The 24515-nt window shown below is 42.5% G+C and overlaps 1 non-coding gene across 2 annotated transcripts in view; it reads left to right on the top strand.

The window, feature by feature from the left end:
- Positions 1–24109, top strand: part of LOC112135215 (uncharacterized) — a 94960-nt gene extending 70851 nt beyond the window's left edge. The window contains exons 4-8 of one of the 2 annotated variants that reach the window (XR_010141543.1): positions 363–441; positions 3547–3726; positions 4626–4674; positions 7152–7299; positions 23869–24109. This is a non-coding gene — a transcript (uncharacterized LOC112135215). Of the gene's footprint in view, positions 1–362; positions 442–3546; positions 4675–7151; positions 7300–23868 lie in introns of both variants that reach the window. The other variant, XR_010141542.1, reaches the window with a different exon arrangement.
- Positions 24110–24515: the final 406 nt, after the last annotated feature.

Raw genomic sequence — 24515 nt, 5'->3', positions numbered from 1 at the left:
TGAGACCCCATCTCTACAATTCTTTTTTTAATTAGCCAGGCATGGTGGTGTGCACCTGTGTCTGAGCTACCTGGGAGATCACTTGAGCCCAGGAGTTTTGAGGCTGCAGTAAGCTATGATTGCACCACTGTACTCCAGCCTATATGATAGAGACCTATCATCTCAAAAAAAATTACAGATAACCTACAGCAGATTTGTAGCCCCCCTTATGCTGGTCATCCATCCATGGTTGAGAATAAGTTGACGGAAAATCTGGGGTAGCAAAAATGTTTTCCTCCACCAGTGCATGGGGCCAACAAAATGTCTTGTTTTTTCTCCCAAGTACCTTTGCTGACCTTATTGATGAATCTCACTTTTCACAGGTGCTGATAACCAGATAGGATGCTGTTCTTGCTGTGTAAGCATGCTAGCCTTGGAAATGAATGCACTGTGGTAACCTAGGTTAGTGTCTCATCTTTTAACCTCTTATCATTAACTCACCTCACTTTGCCAAATTATCTGAGCTATTAACTGTATTTACATGGTGAAACAGCCAGGATTTCCATCCAGAAATCTCAGAGCCACCTGCTTCACAGCTCCCCTTGTTGAAGTTTTCAAGAGATACAAGCAGAGGACACTCAAGATAAAAACACACATTTCTGCTTGCTAAGGCAGGTAGCTCTCTAATCTCCCAAACTATTGCCCCCTTGATCTTCTCTGGCTTAAGGCCTAGCTGGACTGTATTTATTGCTCGTGGCATTTTTTTTAAAAAACCCATTTGGCCTTTTAATGGGGAAGAGGGTGACCTTTTCCTACTCAGAAGAACAACAACATAGGTCCAGCTGACTGCAGCAGTTGATGCAGCTCTGTTGGAAAATGAGAAACAACCCTTCTTTCTCCCAAAAGAAAATTCTACACAGAAGACATTTAAAGTCCTTTGTTTTGCTTAGCCTAACTCCTACAAATGGCACCATGGCCTGGTAGTTCTTGCTTTATACATTTCATTCATTCATTCAATATTTATTGAGTGTTCCAAGACATAAGGGATACAGCAGTAAAAAATAGACGTATTCTGTATTTTCATGCAATTTGTATTCTAAGACAGACATGAACAAATACACAAGAAAATATGTAATTACAAACTGTGCTGGGTCTCTGAAGGAAAAGTGAAGCTTGTGATTAGGGGTTTTAATAGGGTAACAATTCAGGAAGGGGAGAGAGAGAGAAGGATTTACTGAAGAAGTGATGTTTCAGCTGAGGCATGAGTGATGAATTTGAGTTAGATTGTTAAAGAGTTGGTGGCGTGGACACATTCCAGGCAAAGAGGAAGAACATAGGTTGTATGTACAAAGGTCTTGGGACCACTACCTTCTCAGAAGAGAGCTGGTGTGTGAGTGGTATAAAGACATCATCTGATAATTTAGCAATTTGTAATTCATTTGGGTCACACCGAGTTACTTCAATATTTCTTAAAAGCATGTACTGCAGGGCAACTGCAGGGCAACTGCAGGGCAGTTGCAGGGCAGGGCAACTGCAGGGCCCCCTTTTGTTGCCTTCACTTGGGAAGACATGGCAATAAGGTAAAAGGATACAACATACCATGCTTACTTTGTCTTCCAGAATTTCAATGACTTCTTTACTTCGTTGAGCCTCTCACTTCCCATCTTTAATGCACTTTAAACACCATCAATTTCATGGCAAATTTCTTTCATCCTTATTTGGCAATGGGAGACATGTTAGCTGGGCAGGATGCATTGGACCTGTCATCTTTAACTAGAAGCCACTAAATATCTACTGAATTTGTTCATTTTTCACCTTTACCACCACTGGCCTAGGCCAAGACATTTTCACTTCTGCATCAATCTTCTTGCACTACTTTTTCTTCTTTCCATTCTCTGCCTCCTAGAAGTTACAGTTTTTTTCTTTTTTCTTTTTTTAATATATACCTGACCATGTTGCAGCAGTACTTAAAACCCACTCTGTAAGATCACCCAGGACCACTTTTCAATTACTTTGTTTTAGTGATACTGGGTGATTTTCAGTTTCCGGAAGGAACCACATTCCCTGCCAGCTCTGATCATCACACTACGGTTTGTCTCTGCCTGGACGCTACAAGAACGTATGTAATGACCTCGCTGTGTAGGCCAGAAAGAGTCTGAAGGATTGCTGAGGTTAAGCAATTGAAGAAGGGTTGGGGACTTCACAGTCACATGGGGAATAAAGTCCCCAAGGGAGGAGGGCATGAAACATATGAGGCTTCCCTAAGAAGTGTCTGGAGGGTGTGAGATGTCGTGTTAAGGATTTTAGTCTTTCATTTTAAAGGCATTGGAAACCACCAAAGATGAAAAAGCAGGCCAGGTACGGTGGCTCACGCCTGTAATCCTAGCACTTTGGGAGGCCGAGGTGGGCAGATCACCTGAGGTTGGGAGTTCGAGACCAGCCTGACCAACATGGAGAAACTCCATCTCTACTAAAACATACAAAATTAGCTGGGTGTGGTGGTGCATGCCTGTAATCTCAGCTACTCAGGAGGCTGAGGCAGGAGAATTGCTTGAACCTGGGAGGCAGAGGTTGTGGTGAGCCAAGATCGTGCCATTGCACTCCAGCCTGGGCAACAAGAGTGAAACTCCGTCTCATAAATAAATAAATAAAATGTCCATAGAGGTTGCTCCATTGTCCAAGAATCATAGCTAGTGCCTAAACCCAGGAAAAAGGTTGTCATTTACCCATATTCTAAATTCAGAAATCTACCAGTTGACAGTCTTTTGAAAGGTTTGGGTCTTAAAATAAGCCCTGCCAACAACTCTAGCACATATACTAATAATGGTAAAGAAACAGGAGGCAGGGGGACTTCAAGAGAATCATTTCTAAATACCAGGAGTGAAGGTGGGGCAGGGAGGTGGAGGGTTTGTTATTTAGCTTTTAAGTTGTTTCCAATATTTTGCCTAAATATGAACATATCACTTTTCCTAAATGTAAATATTCTTCCCATGCAAATGGTGTGCATTTGTATGAATTCCTAGAATTGGACTTCTTGGGCCAAACATGTACACATTTTTAAGGCTTTTGATAGGCACTGTTTGCCTGCTTTTTTTTTTTTTTTTTTTTTTTAGAGGTTTTAGAACTTTTGCACCAACAGAAAAGAATAAAATGACTGTTTCACTGCACTCTTAACAACATTGGATGCTATATTTCTACATATTTATATCACTTATATTTAGTTTAATAGTTTGAATAAATAATGATACATTCACACAATATAATCCTATGTAGTTCATTTAGAAAGTATATTTTGTAAAAATTTTTAATGATATGGTAAAAAATTTAAGAGAAAAATTGGCAAAAATTTTTAAAAATCCATGTAAGTATAATTCTGTATACACATTCTCAGACACAGAAAATAATTGGAAAGAATGAACCAAAATGCACAAAGTAGTCATCTCTGAGTGATAGAACTATGAACCATTTTCTTATTCATAATTTCTTTTTTCCAAATTTTCTCTAATGAATAGGTTTTGCTGTTTCAGAATAAATTTTTATTACAAAGAAAATGCATTTACATTCTAGAAAATGAAGACAAAAGAGAAGAAAATTAAAATGTCCTGCAGGCTGGGTGAGGTGGCTCACACCTGTAATCTCAGCACCATGGGAGTCCAAGGCAGGATTGATTGCTCAAGACCAGAAGTTCAAGACTGGCCTGGACAACATAGCAGGATCTCATCTCTACAACAACAACAACTTAGCCAGGTGTGGTGGCATATGCCTGTAGTCCTATTGACTTGGGAAGCTGAGGTAGAAGGATCACTTGAGCCTGGGAGTTTGAGGTTGCAGTGAGCTATGATGACTCCACTGAACTCCAGCCTGAGTAACAGAGTAAGACAACATCTCAAAATTAAAAAAAAAAAAAAATCTCCTGTAATCTTTAGCATTTAAAGTTGATAACATTTTTTATGGCTCTTCATCATATGTATGGGTATATATGCCATATGTATGTATGGAGATATATATATACACACACACACACAAGCTGTATTCAACAGTGATAGGGTTAAATTTGCACCATGATGATTCAGAACCATCTTTCCATAAAATGGTCAGATATAAACCATTAACTGGGCCGGGCGCGGTGGCTCACGCCTGTAATCCCAGCACTTTGGGAGGCCGAGGTGGGCAGATCATGAGGTCAGGAGATCAAGACCATCCTGGCTGACATGGTGAGACCCCGTCTCTACTAAAAATACAAAAAAGCCGGGTGTGGTGGGGGGCGCCTGTAGTCCAAGCTATGCAGGAGGCTGAGGCAGGAGAATGGCGTGAACTCAGGAGGTGGAGCTTGCAGTGAGCCGAGATCGCACCACTGCACGCACTCCAGCCTGGGCGACAGAGCGAGATTCTGTCTCAAAAAGAAACAAAAACAAAAACAAAAAAACCATTAACTGGAAAATAAGCAAAATAAAATAAGCAATATATGTAGAGGGAAATTATAGGTGTATTGATCTGTGGCTACTGACATGTGTACACTCAAAAATACAGTAGATATAACTTAATACTCTACAGTTTTTTTTAACACATTGTAACTTCCTGTATTCTATATTCATTTCTGATGCCTGCTATATGACATTGTGCGACTTGATCTGAACACGTCGAAGCTCATCATTTATTAATGAGGAAACTACTTTAGCACCAATGGTTCTCAAGGTTTGTTGTATATTTTTGTATATTTAAATTACCTGGGAAGTTTTCAAAAACACTGAAGCCTGGAGCTCACCTCCAGGGACCCTGATCAGAGATGGAGTCCAAGAATAAGTTTTTTAGAAGCACCCCAATGTGTTTTAAATGTGCAGCCAGGATTATGAATCAGTGAGGAAGATATGCCAGTTTGACATAGTATGTGTTAGATCCAGCTCGGTTCCCTCTTCAGCTTATCCAGTTTCCCCATTCTCTATCCTATAATTCCAAATACCCCTTGCTTTTGCTGTGCCCCAACTTGTCTGAATATGCCTAGGCATGCCTGAACTTGCTACAACCCCACTCCACATTCCTTTCCTTATTAGGGAATAGGTTACCTTCCTACTCCCCCCCCCCCCCCGGGGTAAATGACCCCCCCTTCTCTCTTTTCTCACCTCCCTTACATGCTTACCTTATCTAAGAAAGTTTAAATGTTTAGCCAGTTGGGACTAGTTTAGATTGTGTGGTCTAACCCTAGCCAATAGGGGAAAGATACAGAAACAGAAGCTGCATTAGAGATACTAAAAACCCCTGCTTTCCTGTGTTCTGTGTGCTCTCACCATTGCTCCATATGTGAGATGCACCCTTCTGCAGAAGTAAATTTGCCTTGCTGAGACGTTCTCAGTCTAAGTGCTTGTTTTCTTTGTGACTCAGAGCTCTTATTTGTAGGGAAAAGAGAGATCAGACTGTTACTGTGTCTATGTAGAAAGGGAAGATAGGAGACTCCGTTTTGAAAAAGACCTGTACTTTAAATAATTGCTTTGCTGAGATGTTGTTAATTTGTAGCTTTGTCCCAGCCACTTTGACCCAACTAGTTTGACCCAACCTGGAGCTCACAAAAACATGTGTTGTAGAAAATCAAGGTTTAAGGGATCTAGGGCTGTGCAGGACATGCCTTGTTAACAAAATGTTTACAAGCAGTATAGTTGGTAAAAGACATCGCCATTCTCTAGTCTCAATAAACCAGGGGCACAATGCACTGTGGAAAGCTGCAGGGACCTCTGCCCTTGGAAAGCGGGGTATTGTCCAAAGTTTCTCCCCATGTGATAGTCTGAAATATGGCCTCGTGGGATGAGAAAGACCTGACCATCCCCCATCCCGACACCCGTATACGGTCTGTGCTGAGGTGGATTAGTAAAAGAGGAAAGCCTCTTGCAGTTGAGATAGAGGAAGGCCGCTGTCTCCTGCTTGCCCCTGGGAACTGAATGTCTTGGTATAAAACCCGATTGTACATTTGTTCAATTCTGAGATAGGAGAAAAGCTGCCCTGTGGCGGGAGGCGAGACATGTTTGCAGTAATGCTGCCTTGTTGTTCTTTACTCCACTGAGATGTTTGGGTGGAGAGAAACATAAATCTGGCCTACATGCACATCCAGGCATAGTACCTTCCCTTGAACTTAATTATGATATAGATTCTTTTGCTCACATGTTTTTTGCTGACCTTCTCCTTATTATCAGCCTGCTCTCCTACTACATTCCTTTTTGCTGAAATAATGAAAATAATAATCAATAAAAACTGAGGGAACTCAGAGGCTGGTGTCGGTGCAGGTCCTTGGTATGCTGAGCGCCGGTCCCCTGGGCCCACTGTTGTTTCTCTATACTTTGTCTCTGTGTCTTATTTCTTTTCTCAGTCTCTTGTCCCACCTGACTAGAAATACCCATGGGTGTGGAGGGGCAGGCCACCCCTTCACTTATTCCCAACAATATGGGAAAAAGTGGGTGCACAAATATAAGACTTCTAACTTGACACAGACTGCAGTTTTGCCTTCCGTGGCCTTGTTCATTAGGGACAGGGTTCAATTCACAACCTGGATAATTCTGAGCCATCTTCCCATGACAGATACGACCATGAACTGCAAATAACAAGCAGTATATGCAGATGCAAATGACTGATAAGCAAATTGATTTGTGGCTGTTAGACATACCAAACAACAAGGAGTTATTTCTTGCCAGGAGCCAATTAGTAAATACATGCAAAATGTATCAAGTGAGGTCAGCTAACAGAAACAGTCTTGCTTTTCCTCAAACCGCTGTTGGTGAATTTTTCTAGCAAGCTTTCAAAGATGCTGAAATTCAGTTTGTGGAATTCTCAGTTTCTTGGAAAAAGAGTTTCTTCCTCAGTACAGTAGTATATTTAACCAATATACCATATTTCATCAATTCTAAGATGTACATTTTCATATTTTACTATCTGAGATTTCAATGCATCTTAAAATTGATAAAAAATAATATTGTTTAACTGGTAGCATTGTTTTCTTCCTTAGTGGCACATAAAACAGTGGGACATCTTAAAATCAATGATGCAGTATAATATGATATATGAAAAATATTCAGAATCTGACCATTTCTTAACAGCATTACTGCCATCTTCCTGGGATAAACCTCCATCATCTTTTGCTTATATTATTGCAATAGCCTCCTAACTTGTCATTTTGTTTCTACCCGTAGCCTGACTTCAGTTCATTCTAAACACAATGAACAGAGTGTTCCTGTTAAAACTGAAGCCTGGCCTTCGCCTCAGGACCCTGCTTCCTGGCAGCTCTTCCAAAAGTGGCTCCCTTCCCTCACACAGTCTTCACACCGCTGGACCTCAGAGGTGGGCAAGTGTCCTTCCTGCTTCTCATGGCAAATTCTTACCATTCTTCCTGTTTCCTCCATAAAAACCCTGAGCTTTGCATGTCAACATTAGACTATGGGATTGGCCAATCAGAATTCATCTTTTTCTTTTTGAGATAGAGTCTTGCTCTATTGCCCAGGCCAGAATGCAATGGCATGATCTCAGCTCACTGCAACATTCGCCTCCTGGGTTCAAGTGATTCTCCTGCCTCAGTCTCCCAAGTAGCTGGAATTACAGGTGCCTACCACCATGCCTGACTAATTTTTGTATTTTTAGTAGAGATGGGGTTTCACCATGTTGGCCAGGCTGGTCTTGAACTGCTAACCTCAGGTGATCCACCTGCCTCAGCCTCCCAAAGTACTGGGATTACAGGTGTGAGCCACTTTGCCCGGCTAGGATTCATCTTCATTGTGGCCATCTATGGCTGCCAGGTCATGTCCATGAAGGTGTTGACTTCCAGTCACTGTCATTCTGTCTGTTACTCCTATTGTAATTTTTGGTGATTTAAACACACACTTGGATAATCCTTCCAATTCCCTGGACTTGTGGTGCCTTACCTAACCTTTTCTTTAGTGATCTTGTCCTTTTCCCTACATTGGTATTCACTTTCGTGGTAAGCCACGATCTTGCCCCAAAACTTCATCTCCTCTAAAACTGTGACTTCAAGCACTTTACAACTCTCCCACCAGCTTTCCTGCTCATCCCTTTTAGTACTTGGCTTCAGTAATTTCAGTGTCCATCTAGACCTTCAATTCATTATCATCTTCATATCTCTCCCTCATGAGCTAAGCTTAAATTCTGTGGTCAATCCTTTAATGGTTCTCTTGCATACCGCCTCAACTCTTTTGACTCTTTTCAGTTTGTTATACTGCTCAGTAAAACCACTGATGAAATGCCTCCCAGGCCTGGATCCACAGCTGAAATGGCTGTAGTAAAACATGCAAACATGCTCACTGCTCTCACTTTGCATCCATGATCAATAACCTCAAGTGTACCTTTACAGCTGCCAGGCGATCTTTGCATCCATGATCAGTAACCTCAAGTGTATCTTTACAGCTGCCAGGCGATCACTTCTTATTTCCCAGGTTAATTTTCCTTCCTACTATCTTAGATAGATGTTTCTTACTTTCTCTACTACCCTTAAACCTCCTATATTTTCTCCCTATCTTCCCTTAGTTGATGATACTGAGAAAAGTGAATAAGAATACTTTTAAAAAGTGAATAAGTCAAAGAGCTCCCACAAACTCCTACCACTGCATCTAACTCCTTACTTGCATAGGTGTCTACATATTTCATATATTTGTCATTCTGGATGAATTGTTCATCTTCCAGCTGAAACAAGGCTCTCTTCCTGTGCAGTAGATCCCATCCTCTCTTACTCACATCCCTCTAGGAATTTTCCCATCTCTCTCCTGCATCATCTTCCCTCTTTCTTCTGGGTCATTCCTATAAATGCAGCAACATGCTGTTATTTCTCCCAGTTTAAAAAGCAAACAAAACTTCCTTGACCTCATCACTCAATTTCTTTCTCTTGCTATTTGCCGAAAAGCTCTAGGGAGAATCATCTATTCCAGTTGCCTCTATTTCTCTTCAGGTCTCTCTTGACCTCACTCCAAACAAGCATTCCCTCCAAGCCTCCACTCTGAATGCTCTTGTGAAGCTCACAGATGACCTCCACTTTGCACAATCTAATGCTGTCTCTCCATTTTTACTTGAGTTATCAAAATACACAAACCTCCTCTCAGAAACACTTCTCTTGGCCTCTAGGATCCCACTCTTTGTTTTCTCCCCCTTTACTGCCAGCTGCTCCTTTTCAGTCTCTCTCTCTTTTTTTTTTTTCTCTTTCCTAACCTCAAAATGCGCTCCAGGGCTTAGTCTAGGAATCTGTCCTTGTTGTAGTTTACATATATGAAATCGCTAGATGATCTTATATGCTCCATGGCTTTAAATATACTAAAGGCTGAAGACTCCAGAAATTTTATCTCCAGCCCAGAACTTTACCGGAACTCTAGATCCATATATCCAACTTCCTACTGACATCTCCATTGGGATGATAATGGGTATCTCAAAAGTAACAGATCTCAGATCTCAAATGTAATTTCTTATATTTCTCCCAATACTTGTTCCTTATGGGAAAATATGTATTTAAAAGGATACTGAATCTTACATGACAGAATATGGAAGAAAAAAAGTGGCTTATTCAGGTAAAAATACTATGCTTCTCACACCAGAGGGAGAACATTTTTTAAAACTTTAATTAATGCTGTGGGTGGATTTATATATTTGGAATTGTAGCAATTCCATCAAAGAAGAAAATATATTTTTACCTCCTTTGAACATCTGTGGGTTTAAAAATTCCATTTTAACAGGGGACTCAGAAAAAATAGGATTTTTCTTTACTTACTTTATCAGCTTTCTGTGTCTTGCATTTTTTATTTGCAAGATGATTTACGCCATTTAATGAGCTATTTCTTTTAATTTAGGCTATTGGGCCATCTTTTGATTATTCATATAATCCCAAACAATAAAAACCTCCCTCCTTCTTTCTCACATGAAAATGAAAAACAATGTGAGGAGGGATGGAGTTAATGTCTGTGAAAGATTCAATTATTATTTATACAAAAATCCACAAATAAAAACATTTTTCCAGCCTGGCCAGCATGGCGAAACCTTGTCTCTACCAAAAATACAAAAAAAAAAAAAAAAAAAAAAAATCAGTTGATGCACGCCTGTAGTCCCAGCTACTCAGGACACTGAGGCAGCAGTGAGCCCAGATTGCACCACGGCACTCCAGCCTGGATGACAAAGTGAGGCTCCATCTCAAAGAAAACAAAACAACAACAACAAAATTTTTTACTGTGTGGAAGTTACCTGAAAAACTCTTGGAAAATATTCATGGAATTCACATAGTTTAGGTTATATAATCAGTACAGATTGCACTGCTCTAAGTCAAAACAAATGCACCTTTTAGTACTACAGGTCAAGGTACGTACGGGATCCCTTCTCTTCTTGCTTACTCTTACTTGCTTATTGAAGGATAAAACTTCAGTAAGTACTCTGTTGTATTAAGCACTTTTTTCTTTACTGGATTTTCTCATTATCATATAATATGGTGTAATATTTCCAACTTAAAGTGAAAAACAACATTCCCTTACTACTTTACCCTTTCCTATTACTATCCCATTTCTCTGTACTTCTGTATTTAAAAAATCCTCGAACAAGTATTGTACACATTCCTCCCATTCTTACTTAAACCCACTTGTGTCCATTAATATTAGGTTTGACTGCATATAGTAGAAAATACAACATAAAAATAAATGAAAATACAGTCATAATTTCTCTTTCTCATAAAACAAGGTCAGAGGTAGTTTGGTTAGGGTTGGTATGGTGACTCCACAGACATGTGGGATACACCTTTCTATTCTACCGTCTTAGCTTAGTGCTGCTAAGGTCACATGGTCCACAAAGGCTGCTGGTGTACTCCAGCCATCACATTGGGTTTTAGTGCATAGAGGGCATGACCAAAAGAAGGTGTATTCGTAATGCCTGCTCCCACTCCTCTGCCTCAAAATGGCTTCACAATGGGTGGAGAGTAATAACCCTCTTCACTGACTTTGGGCTCAGACGTGCAAAATCTTTGGCCAGTGGGTAGAAGTGGCCATACAGGTTCTGAGCGGAAGTATTAGGAGTCTTGGCACGTTTCCATAAGCCTTCTTGGAGCTTCCAGCCCTACCAATGGGAACAGCATGCTTTTCTTCCAGTCTGGTTTAGAAGCAGCCCAGATCTGATCCAAAGCCTGGAGTGCAGGCTCACCCATTCAAGCCCATTAACCTCAGCTCAGATTAGTTAAGCCAAACTGCTAATCCAGAAGCATGAGATAAAATGTTGGTTGAAGGCTATTGATGTATTTTTGGGTTGTTTCATAGTACTATCAGAGTAAAAATATGACTAATGCAGAAGGGCATGGGGTGCCTCATGGCTAGATTAGTTGACTTCTTAGGAATGCCCCACACACCTCTGCTTATTACTTGTCATGCAGTCATACGTTGAAGAGAGAGAGATTGAAAAATGTAATTGGGTACATTTTAAATAAAACTAGAATTCTTGTTACCAAAAAAGAACAGCACATGGTTTTTGGGTGGAGTCCAGTTACTTCCACATGAGTTCAGTCAGGCATTTTCTCCAGCCCTCCAATGAGACAGCTCTTGTCACATCAATCCCAGTCATTGGCCTGTCGGCAACCTTTGCTGCAGTTTATTCCTCGAAACACTTTCCTATTTTACTTTTCACACACCATTTGGTTCTTTTCCTACCTCATTAGCCACGCCTTCTCTATCTCCTTTGTATTTTCATCCACCTCCCTGAGCTTTCAATGTTGCTAGGAGCTCAGTCCTCAGTCTCTTCTATTCTCCAGCTACCTTCACCCTCTGATAGATCTTGTCCAGACCTGAGGCCTGGATACATCTATACACACTGATGACTCCCAGATGGGTATCTTCAGCTCATAGCTATCTCATCACTTCAGATTTGCATAGCCAGCTGTCTTCTCAACCTCTCCACTTGGTATCTAGTAAGCATCTCATATGTAGCATGCTCCAAACAGATCTATTTTCCACCTCATTCACCTGAAACTGTTTCTCCTACAGCCTTCTCCATTGTAATTCCAAGCCTTCTAACAACTCAGGCTAAAAATTATTTCTATCTTTCTCAGCAGTTTAAGTTCTGGGATACAAGTGCAGGTTTGATACATAGATATACATGAGCCATGGTGGTTTGCTGCACCTATCAACCCATCATCTAGGTTTTAAGCCCCTCATGCATTAGGTATTAGTCCTAATGCTCTCCCTCCCCTTTTCTCCTACCCCTGACAGGCTCCATTGTGTGATATGCCCCTGTGTCCACGTGTTCTCGTTGTTCAACTCCCACTTACGAGTGAGAACATGCAGCATTTGGTTTTCTGTTCCTGTGTTAGTTTGCTTTCTCAGCTTTTTCAAACCATCAAGCAAATACTATTAGCTATCTTTAATATATAAATAAATAATGCTATATTCATACAATGGAACAGTACACATTAATGAGAAGGAATGAACCCACTGCTTATGGGAACATAGATGAATCTCATAGACTAATATTAAATGACATATGCCAGGTATAAAGGCATACATATTATATTATTCTGTTAATATAAAGAATATAAACAGACAAGCTCAATCCTTACTCATGGATGTCAGAATAGTGGTTATCTCTAAAGAGAATATTGACAGAAAGGGCCATGAGGGACTCTTCTATTAATATGTGATTATATAAGTATACACATAAGTGAAAATGAACAAATGAAGGTTCACTTAAGATTTGCACAGATTAACATAAGCTATACTTCAATAAAAAGAAATATTATTGGATTATTGGTTTCTTACCAAGAACTTATAAACTATATATTCGCTATGATATATGGATGAAAAATTTAATTCATTAAGTTATATTTGTAGGTACATCTGTATCTAGAGTGTCTTTACAGAACTGGCCACTTTTTAATATATCCACTACTGGTCTAAGACATATGATTTCTTGACCAGATTATCAAAATAACCTTTTAGTTAGCATCCCTACTTTCCCCTTTATCTCCCCTGCAGTCTATTTAGCAGTAAGAGTATGGCTTTAAAATTAAAATCAGACACACTCTTTCTCCCTCTCTGTCTGTCTGTCTGTCTGTCTCTCTCTCTCTCTCTATATATATATATTTTTTTTTTTTTTTGAGATGGAGTCTTGCTCTGTTGCCTAGGCTAGAGAGCAGTGGTGCAATCTCAGCTCACTGCAACCTCTGTCTTCTTCCTGGGTTTAAGCGATTCTCCTGTCTTAGCCTCCTGAGTAGCTGAGATTACAGGCGTGTGCCACCACACCTGGCTAATTTTTGGATTTTTAGTAGAGACAGGGTTTCACCATGTTGGCCAGGATGGTCTCAAACTCCTGACCTCAGGTGATCCACCTGCCTCAACCTTCCAAAGTGTTGGGATTACCAGTGTGAGCCACCGTGCCCGGCTGAAGTCAGACTATATTATTAATCCTCTGCTGAAAACTCTCCAAGGATTACCCATTTTACTTAGAATAAAAGGCAAAAATCTACATGGCTGTATTTCATTTCCTTCCAGTGAGAGGTGACAGCATGCTGGCAGTCCTCACCTGCTCTGGGCACCTCCTCTGCCTGGGCTCCCACTTTGGCGGCACTTGAGGAGCCCTTCAGACCACCGCTGCACTGTGGGAGCCCCTCTCTGGGCTGGCCAAGGTTGGAGCCGGCTCCCTCCCTCTCTGGGCTGGCCAAGGCCGGAGCTGGCTCCCTCCCTCTCTGGGCTGGCCAAGGCCGGAGCCAGCTCCCTCAGCTTGCCAGGAGGTGTGGAGGGAGAGGCGCCGGTGGGAACCGGGGCTAGCGCGAGTTCCGGGTGGGCGTGGTCTTGGTGGGCCCACACTCAGAGCCTCCTGCCAGCCCACAAGCCCCAGGCAGTGAGGGGCTTAGCACCTGGGCCAGCAGCTGCTGTGCTGGATTTCTCACCGGGCCTTAGCTGCCTCCCTGCCAGGCAGGGCTTGGGACCTGCAGCCCACCATGCCTGAGCCTCCCTTCCCCCTCACCTCTGCCCCACCATGGGCTCCTGTGCTGCGGGAGCCTCCCTGACAAGTGCCGCCCCCTGCTCCATGGCGCGCAGTCCCATCGACCACCTAAAGGCTGAGGAGCGTGGGCTCACCGCGCTGGCCTGGCAGGCAGCTCCACCTGCAGCCCTGGTGTGGTATCCACTGGGTGAAGCCAGCTGGGCTCCTGAGTCTGGTGGGGACTTGGAGAATCTTCATGTCTAGCTAAGGGATTGTAAATACACCAATCAGCACTCTGTATCTAGCTCAAGGTTTGTAAACACACCAATCAGCACCCTGTGTCTAGCTCAGGGTTTGTGAATGCACCAATCGACACTCTGTATCTAGTTAATCTGGTGGGGAGGAGAACCTTTGTGTGGACACTCTGTATCTAGCTAATCTACTGGGGATGTGGAGAACTTTTGTGTCTAGCTCAGGGATTGTAAATGCACCAATCAGCACCCTGTCAAAACGGACCAATGAGCTGTCTGTAAAACAGACCAATCGGCTGTCTGTAAAATGGACCAATCAGCAGGATGTGGGTGGGGCCAGATAAGAGAATAAAAGCAGGCCGCCTGATCCAGCAGTGGCAACCGGCTCCAGTCCCCTTCCGTACTGTGGAAGCTTTGTTCTTTCACTCTTTGCAACAAATTTTGCTGCTGCTCACTCTTTGAGTACACACTACCTTTATGAGCTGTAACACTCATCATGAAGGTCTGCAGCTTCACTCCTGAAGCCATCGAGACCGCTAACCCACTGGGAGGAAGGAACAACTCCAGACGCACCACCTTAAGAGCTGTAACACTCACTGCGAAGGTCTGCAGCTTCACTCCTGAGCCAGCGAGACCACTTAACCCACCAGAAGGAAGAAACTCCGAACACATCCGAACATCAGAAGGAACAAACTCTGGACACGCTGCCTTTAAGAATTGTAACACTCACCGTGAGGGTCCGTGGCCTCATTCTTGAAGTCAGTGAGACCAAGAACCCACCAATTCCGGACACACCAGTCCCTACTCGAAAGCCACCTAAGCAGTGAGGACCCCCATGAAAGCCCTGGATAAATAGTATCCCTCCTACTTTCCTGACACTTCCTAACCACTTTGACTGCTTTAGTTTTCTTCATAACTCAAATCATCTTATGTATTTAGTGGCTTTTTCTCCTCCCTTCCCTACTAGAATATATGGCAAGGTCTGTGTTCTTTTCCCTTGGATATAGATGGACCTTCTGACTGCTTGACTAATAGAAAATAGTAAATGTGACCATATTGCTGGGACCATGGTCCAGGTTGCTGGGACCAGGCCTTAAAAAATCGGAGGTTTCTTCTTCCTTTTTTTTTTTTTTTTGAGATGGAGTCTTGCTCTGTCACCCAGGCTGGAGTGCAGTGGCGTGATCTCAGCTCACTGCAAGCTCTGCCTCCTGGGTTCACAACTTTCTCCTGCCTCAGCCTCCTGAGTAGCTGGGACTGCAGGCACCTGCCACCACGCCTAGCTAATTTTTTTTGTACTTTTTAGTAGAGATGAGGTTTTACCATGTTAGCCAGGATGGTCTCGATCTCCTGACCTCATGATCCGCCTGCCTTGGCCTCCCAAAGTGCTGGGATTACAGGCATAAGCCACCACACTCGGCCCTTCCTGTCTTTCAGTACATCCTCTTTGGTATCCTTTAGTGACCATATAAGAAGTCTAATGACCCTGAGACCCGCATGTAGGAAAGGTCATGTATAGGTGCTCCAGTGGTCCATCCAGCTGAGCCCAGTCTTCCAGCCATGCTTGTCAATGTGCCAAACATGTGAATGAAGCCCCTTGAATCCTCTAGACCAGCCATCCCCCATCTGAATTCCACCAGGTGACCTTAGCCAAGGCCACATGCAGCAGAAAAAATGTCCATCTGAGCACTGCCTGAATTCCTGAGCCAGTAATCATGAGATATAATAAAATGGCTGATTTTTTAAACCACAGCATGTTGAGTAAATTGTTAAGCAGCAATAGTTAACAAAACAGAAGTCGTTGGGGGTGTGTGTGGTGAGAGTAGGGGTACTGATTAGCAGGCTTTATTGCAGGATATCCTCCAACAAGGAGCAGGTAGGCAGGCTCCCTCCACCCCATCAATGTGAAAACCCAAAGGTTGGCCAGGTGTGGTGGCTTGCCTGTAATCCCAGCACTGCGGGAGGCTGAGGCGGGTGGGTCTAGGAGTTTAAGAGCAGCCTGGCCAACACGGCAAAACCCAATCTCTACTAAAAATACAAAAATTAGCCGGGCATGGTGGTGCCTGCTTGTAATCCCAGCTTCTCTGGAGGCTGAGGCTGGAGACTCGCTTGAACCCAGGAGGTGGAGGTTGCAGTGAGCCAAGACTGTGCCACTGCACTCCAGCCTGGGCGACAGAGTGAGACTCCATCTCAAAAAACAAACAAAAAAACCCAAAGGGCTTTACCATGTGCACCAACACCCAGAACACTGGCTCCCTTCAGGCAGATCATGCGTTTTCACTGAAGAAGAGATTTTAGACTTCAGCAGGGGACAGGTTTTAACTGCTGCCAGTCACTCTGTATGTGTGTGGTGCCGATGATATATCCCAGGTGTCCCATATGCACTCTTCCATTTTTCTTGATCACCAGTTGGAGACTCGGAGGGGTTGTCAGCAGAATAGAAAAGTCCCATTGTCATTCTCTGTGTGCTCTGGGCTGCAGCTCCCTGTATTCTGGTTTGTTGTTTGATACACTCTTCTCCCCTTTCTTTCTTACAGAAATTTCATCAAAGTGCCTAAGTCTGTCTACTCATGGTTCTGGCTTTATTATCAGAGCAGTAGCAGGTTTATTCCTTTCTGTGCATCTTTGCTGTCATTTCAGTGGGATTTGGGAGTGAGAGGAGGGAAAGACATGAGTTTCATTGTCCCTCTTACACCCAAATATATATTTCTACATTAAAAAATATATGGACGGAATTCTTTGAATGAAAGGGCCTTCAAAGAAGCATGTGTGTCCAAGTGTGGTGGCTCATGCCTGTATTCCCAGCACTTTGGGAGGCTGAGGTGGGTGGATCACCTGAGGTCAGGAGTTCAAGACCAATCTGAACAACATGGCGAAACCCCATCTCTACTTTAAAAATACAAAAATTAGCTGGGCTTGGTGGCGGGCACCTGTAATTCCAGCTACTCGGGAGGCCAAGGCAGGAGAATCACTTGAACCCAGGAGGTGGAGGTTGCAGTGAGCTGAGGTCTCGCCATTGCACTCCAGCCTGGGCAACAAGAATGAAACTCCGTCTCAAAATAAAGAAGCATGTGGGGATCGGGCAATATGGCCAAACAGGAACAGCTCCAGTCTGCAGCTCCCAGCGAGACCAGCACAGAAGGCAGGTGAGTCCTGCATTTCCAACTGAGGTACACTGTTCATCTCATTGGGACTGGTTAGGCAGTGGGTACAGCCCACAGAGGGCGAGCAGAAGCAGGGTGGGGTGTCACCTTACCTGGGAAGTGCAAGGAGTGGGGGTCTCCCTTTCACAGCCAAGGCAGGCTATGAGGGACTGTCCTACCCAGTCCAGATGCTATGCTTTTCCCATGGTTTTTGCAATCCGCAGACCAGGAGATCCCCTCGTGTGCCTACACCACCAGGTTTGAAGCACAAAACTGGGCTGGTGTTTGGGCAGACACCAAGCTAGCTGCAGTAGTTTTTTTTTTTTTTTTTTCATACCCCATTGGTGCCTGGAACCCCAGTGAGACAGAACTGTTCACTTCCCTGGAAAGCAGGCTGAAGGCAGGGAGCCAAGTGGTCTCACTCTGAGGGTTCCACTACCATGGAGCTCAGCAAGCTAAGAACCACTGGCTTGAAATTCTTGCTTCCAGCACAGCAGTCTGAAGTTGACCTGGGATGATTGAGCTTGGTGGGGAGAGGGGCTTCAACATTACTGAGGCTTGAGTAGGTAGCTTTCCCCTGACAGTGTTAAAGAGGCTGGGAAGTTCAGACTGGGCAGAACTCAACACAGTGCGCCAAAGCGGCTGCGGCCAGACTGCCTCTCTAGATTCCTCTTCACTGGGCAGGGCATCTCTGAAAGAAAGGCAGCAGATCCAGTCAAGGCCTATATATAAAACTCCCATTTCCCTGGGACAGAGCACCTGGGGGAAGGGGCAGTTGTGTGTGCAGCTTCAGCAGACTTAAACATTCCTGCCTGCCAGCTCTGAAGATAATAGAGGATCCTGACAAGGAGAGTTCTCCCAGCACAGCACTTGAGCTCTGCTAAGGGACAGACTTCCTCCTCAAGCGAGTCCCTGACCCCCGTGCCTCCTAACAGGGAGAGACCTTCCAAAGGGGGTTGACAGACACCTCATACAGGAGAGCTCCAACTGGCATCAGGCTGGTGCCCCTCTGGGACAAGCTTCCAGAGGAATGAGCAGGCAGCAATCTTTGCTGTTCTGCAGCATCCGCTGGTGATACCAGGCAAACAGGGTCTGGAGTGAACCTCCAGCAAACTGCAGCAGCCATGCAGAAGAGGGGCCTGACTATTAGAAGAAAAACTAACAAACGGAAAGCAATAATACCAACATCAACAAAAAGGACCCCCACACAGAAACCCCACCCAGAGGTCATCAGCCTCAAAGATCAAAGGTAGATAAATCCATGAAGATGAGGAAAAGCCAGTGCAAAAATGCTGAAAAATTCCAAAAACCAGGATGTCTCTTCTCCTCCAAATGATCACAACTCGTCTCCAGCAAGGGTACAAAACTGGTCAGAGAATGAGTTTGAGGAATTGACAGAAGTAGGCTTCAGAAGGTGGGTAATAACAAACTCCTCTGAGCTAAAGGAGCATGGTCTAACCCAGTGCAAGGAAGTTAGAACCTTGACAAAAGGTTATAGGAACTGCTAACTAGAATAACCAGTTTACAGAAAAACATAAATGACCAGTTGGAGCTGAATAACACAGCACGAGAACTTCATGAAGCGTACACAAGTGTCAACAGCCGAATCAAACAAGCAGAAGAAAGCATATCAGATATTGAGGATTAACTTAACTGAAGTAGGCCAAACTTATGTGAAAAAGCCAAAACTATGATTGATTGGCATCCCTGAAAGTGACAGGGAGATTGGAACCAAATTGGAAAACACACTTCAGGATATTATCCAGGAGAACTGCCACAGCCTAGCAAGACAGGCCAACATTCAAATTCAGGATATCCAGAGACCACCACAAAGATACTCCTCGAGAAGAGCAACCCAAAGACACATAATTGTCAGATCTCCAAGTTTGAAACGGAGGAAAAAATGTTAAGGGCAACCAGAGAGAAAGGTCAGGATACCTACAAAGGGAAGCCCATCAGACTAACAGCACATCTCTCTGCAGAAACCCTATAAGCAAGCCAGAAGAGAGTGGGGACCAATATTCAACATTCACAAAGAAAAGAATTTTCAACCCAGAATTTCATATCCAGCCAAACTAAGCTTCACAAATGAAAGAGAAATAAAATCCTTTACAGAAAAGCAAATGCTGAGGGATTTTGACACCACCAGGCCTGCGTTACAAGAGCTCCCAAAGGAAGCACTAAATATGGAAAAGAAAAACCAATCCAGCCACTGCAAAAACACACCAAAATATAAAGACCAAGGATAAAATGAAGAAACTGTATAACTAATGTGCAAAATAACCAGCTAATATCATGATGACAGGATCAAATTAACACATAACAATATTAACCTTAGATGTAAATGGCTAGATGCCCCAATTAAAAGACACAGACTGGCAAATTGCATAAAGGAGTCAAGACCCATTGGTGTTCGGTATTCAGGAGACCCATCTCACATGCAAAGACACAAATAGGCTCAAAATAAAGGGATGGAGGAAGATTACCAAGCCAAACAAACAAACAAAAAAGAAGCAGGGGTTCCAATCCTAGTCTCTGATAAAACAGACTTTAAACCAACAGAGATAAAAAAAGACAAAGAAGGGCATTACATAATGGTAAAGGGATCAATTCAACAAGAAGAGCTAACTATCCTAAATATATATGCACCCAATACAGGAGCACCCAGATTTATAAAGCAAGTTCTTAGAGACCTACAAAGAGACAAACTCCCATACAGTAATAGTGGGAGACTTTAATACCCACTGTCAATATTAGATCAACGAGACAGAAAATTAACAAGGGTGTTTAGGACTTGAACTCAGTTCTGGACAAGTGGACCTAATAGACATCTACAGAACTCTCCACCCCAAATCAACAAATATACATTCTTCTCAGCACCTCAAAGCACTTACTCTAAAATTGACCACATAATTGGAAGTAAAACACTCCTTAGCAAATGAAAAAGAATGGAAATCATAACAAACAATTTCTGAGACCACAGTGCAATCAAATTAGAACTCAGGATTAAGAAACTCACTCAAAACTGTACAACTACATGGAAACTGAACAACCTGCTCCAGAATGACTACTGGGTAAATAATGAAATTAGGGCAGAAATAACAAAGTTCTTTGAAACCAATGAGAACAAAGAGACAATGTACCGGAATCTTGGACACAGCTAAAGCAGTGTTAAGAGGCAAATTAATAGCACTTAAATGCCTACATTAGAAAGCAGGAAAGATCTAAAATCCATACCCTAACATCACAATTAAAAGAACTAGAGAAGCAAGAGCAAGCAAATTCAAAAGCTAGCAGAATACAAGAAATAACTAAGATCAGAGAAGAACTGAAGGAGATAGAAACACAAAAAACCCTTAAAGAAATTAATGAATCCAGGAGCTGGTTTTGTGAAAAGATTAACAAATTAGACCACTAGCCAGACTAACAAAGAAGAAAAGAGAGAAGAATCAAATAGACACAATAAAAAATGATAAAGGGGATATCACCACTGATCCCACAGAAATACAAACTGCCATCAGAGAATACTATAAACACTTCTATGCAAATAAACTAGAAACTCTAGAAGAAATGGATAACTTCCTGGACACATACACCCTCTCAAGAGTAACCAGGAAGAAGTCGAATCCCTGAATAGACCAATAACAAGTTCTGCAATTGAGGTGGCAATTAATACCCTACCAACCAAAAACAGCCCAGGACTAGACAGATTCACAGCCAAATTCTACCAGAGATACAAAGAGAGCTGGTACCATTCCTGCTGAAACTGTTGCAAACAATAGAAAAAGAGGGACTCCTAACTCTTTTTATGAGGCCAGCATCATCCTGATACCAAAACCTGGCAGAGACACAACCACAAAAAAAATTCAGGCCCATCCCTGATGAACATCGATGCAAGAATCCTCAATAAAATACTGGCAAACCAATTCCAGCAGCACATTAACAAGCTTATCCACCATGATAAAGTTGGCTTCATCCCTGGGATGCAAGGCTGGTTCAACATACGCAAATCAATAGATGTAATCCATTACATAAACAGAACCAATGACAAAACCAATGACAAAAATCTATTGAGATAAAAAATTATCTCAGTAGATGCAGAAAAGGGCTTCAATAAAATTCAACAAGGCTTCATGCTAAAAACTCTCAAACTAGGTATGGATGGAACATATCTCAAAATAATAAGAGCTATTTTTTGACAAACCCACAGCCAATATCATACTGAATGGGCAAAAGCTGGAAGCATTTTATTTGAAAACTGGCACAAGACAATCATGTCCTTTCTCACCACTCCTATTCAACATAGAATTGGAAGTTCTGGCTGGCGCAATCAGGCAAGAGAAAGAAATAAAGCGTATTCAAACAGGAGGAGAGGAAGTCAAATTGTCTCTGTTTGCAGATGACATGATTGTATATTTAGAAAACCCCATCGTCTCAGCCCCAAAACTCCTTAAGCTGATAACTTCAGCAAGGTCTAAGGATACAAAATCAATGTGCAAAAATCACAAGCATTCCTATACACCAATAATAGATAAACAGCCAGCCAAATCATGAGTGAACTCCCATTCACAATTACTACAAAGAGAATAAAATACCTGGGAACACAACTTACAGGGGATGTGAGGGACCTCTTTAAGGAGAAGTATAAACCATTGCTCAAGGAAATAAGAGATGACACAAACAAATGGAAAAAAAAATCCATGCTTATGGATAGGAAGAATCAATATTGTGAAAATGGCCATACTACCCAAAGTAACTTATAGATTCAATGCTATTCCCATCAAGCTACCATTGACTTTCTTCACAGAACTAGAAAAAACTACTTTAAATTTCATATGGAACCAAAAAAGAGTCCATATAGCCAAGACAATCCTAAGCAAAAAGAACAAAGCTGGAGGCATCATGCTACCTGACTTAAAACTATACTACAAGGCTACAGTAAGCAAAACAGCATGGCACTGGTACCAAAACAGATATATAGACCAATGGGACAGAACAGAGGCCTCAGAAATACCACACATCTACAACCATCTTTGACAAACCTGACAAACCTGACAAAAACAAGCAATGGGGAAAGGATTCCCTATTTAATAAATGGTGCTGGTAAAACTGGCTAGCCATATGCAGAAAACTGAAACTGGACCCCTTACTTACACCTTTTACAAAATTAAGATGGATTAAAGACTTAAACATAAAACCTAAAACCATAAAAACCCTAGAAGAAAACCTAGGCAATACCATTAGGACATAGGCCTGTGCAAAGGATTCTGACAAAAACACCAAAAACAATTGCAACAAAAGCCAAAATTGACAAATGGGTTCTAATTAAACTAAAGAGCTTCTGCTCAGCAAAGGAAACTATCATCAGAGTGAATAGGCAGCCTACAGAATGGGAGAATATTTTTGCAATCTATCCATCTGACAAAGGGCTAATATCCAGAATCTATAAGGAACGTAAAGAAATTTACAAGAAAAAAACAACCCCATCAAAAAGTGGGTGAAGGATATGAACAGACACTTTGCAAAAGAAGACATTTATGTGATCAATAAACATATGAAAAAAAGCTCATCATCACTGGTCATTAGAGAAATGCAAATCAAAACCGCAATGAGATTCCATCTCACACCAGTTAGAATGGTGATCATTAAAAAGTCAGGAAACAACAGATGCTGGAGAGGATGTGGAGAAATAGGAAGGCTTTTACACTGTTGGTGGGAGTGTGAATTAGTTCAACCATTGTGGAAGACAATGCAGCAATTCCTCAAGGATCTAAAACTAGAAATACCATTTGACCCAGCAATCCCATTACTGGTATATATACCCAAAGGATTATAAATCATTCTACTATAAAGACACATGCACACATATGCTTATTGCAGCACTATTTACAGTACCAGTGACTTGGAACCAACTCAAATGCCCATCAATTAATAGCCTACCAACCAAAAAAAGCCCAGGACTAGACAGATTCACAGCCAAATTCTACCAGAGATACAAAGAGAGCTGGTACCATTCCTTCTGAAACTGTTGCAAACAATAGAAAAAGAGGGACTCCTAACTCTTTTTATGAGGCCAGCATCATCCTGATACCATATACTGGATAAAGAAAATGTGGCACATATACACTGTGGAATACTATTCAGCCATAAAAAAGAATGAGTTTGTCCCTTTACAGGGACATGGATGAAGCTTGGAACCATCATCCTCAGCAAGCTAACACAGGAACAGAAAACCAAACACCGTATGTTCTCACTCATAAGTGGGAGTTGAACAATGGGAACACATGGACACAGACAGGGGAACATCACACACTGGGGAATGTCAGGGGCTGGGGGGCAAGCGGAGGGAGAGCATTAGGCCAGATACCTAATGCATGCAGTTCTTAAAACCCATATGATGGGTTGATAGGTGCAGGAAACCGCTTGGCACATGTCTACTTATGTAACAAACCTGCACTTTCAGCACATGTATCCCAGAACTTAAAAAAAAGTAAAAAAAAAGAAAAAGGAAGTTATGTGTGAGGAAACATTGAGTTTTGGTCATTCTAGAATCCCCTCCTTTGCCTCCTGTTCAGATGCACCCTTGGAACAAGCTGGGTCCAGCTAACCAGGCTTTGAAAATGCAAACTCAGTCGAAAGCTGCCTCTTCTGGTTGGGGAAAGGGGAGAGAGAGTGGAGAGGGAGAAGGAGATGGAGAGAAGAAGCTGTCACCAAACCAAGTTCCTTAACAAGGCTTTCAGTCCAGGCAGTGAATCTGCCCCCACAGAGTTGAACTTCATGGAATGGAAAGTCTAGGTGAAGCATATGTATATTTATTCTCAGATCTTATTCTTTGTTGTTTTTTTTTGAGACGGAGTCTCACTGTCGCCCCGGCTGGAGTGCAGTGGCGCAATCTCGGCTCACTGAAGGCTCCGCCCCCCAGGTTTCACGCCATTCTCCTGCCTCAGCCTCCCGAGTAGCTGGGACTACAGGAGCCCGCCACCTCGCCCAGCTAATATTTTGTATTTTTAGTAGAGACGGGGTTTCACCGTGTTAGTGAGGATGGTCTCGATCTCCTGACCTCATAATCCGCCCGCCTTGGCCTCCCAAAGTGCTGGGATTACAGGCGTGAGCCACCGTGCCTGGCCCTTATTCTTTAATTAACTGAACTGCACACATTATTACTGTGTAATTTAGAGGAGCATATATATTTTTATTGCACAGCCAACTAAAATGTTCATTA

This window comes from Pongo abelii, chromosome 8 (assembly GCF_028885655.2).
Source record: "Pongo abelii isolate AG06213 chromosome 8, NHGRI_mPonAbe1-v2.0_pri, whole genome shotgun sequence".
NCBI classification, from domain to species: Eukaryota; Metazoa; Chordata; class Mammalia; order Primates; family Hominidae; genus Pongo; species Pongo abelii.
This window is presented reverse-complemented; position numbering and strand designations above follow the sequence as displayed.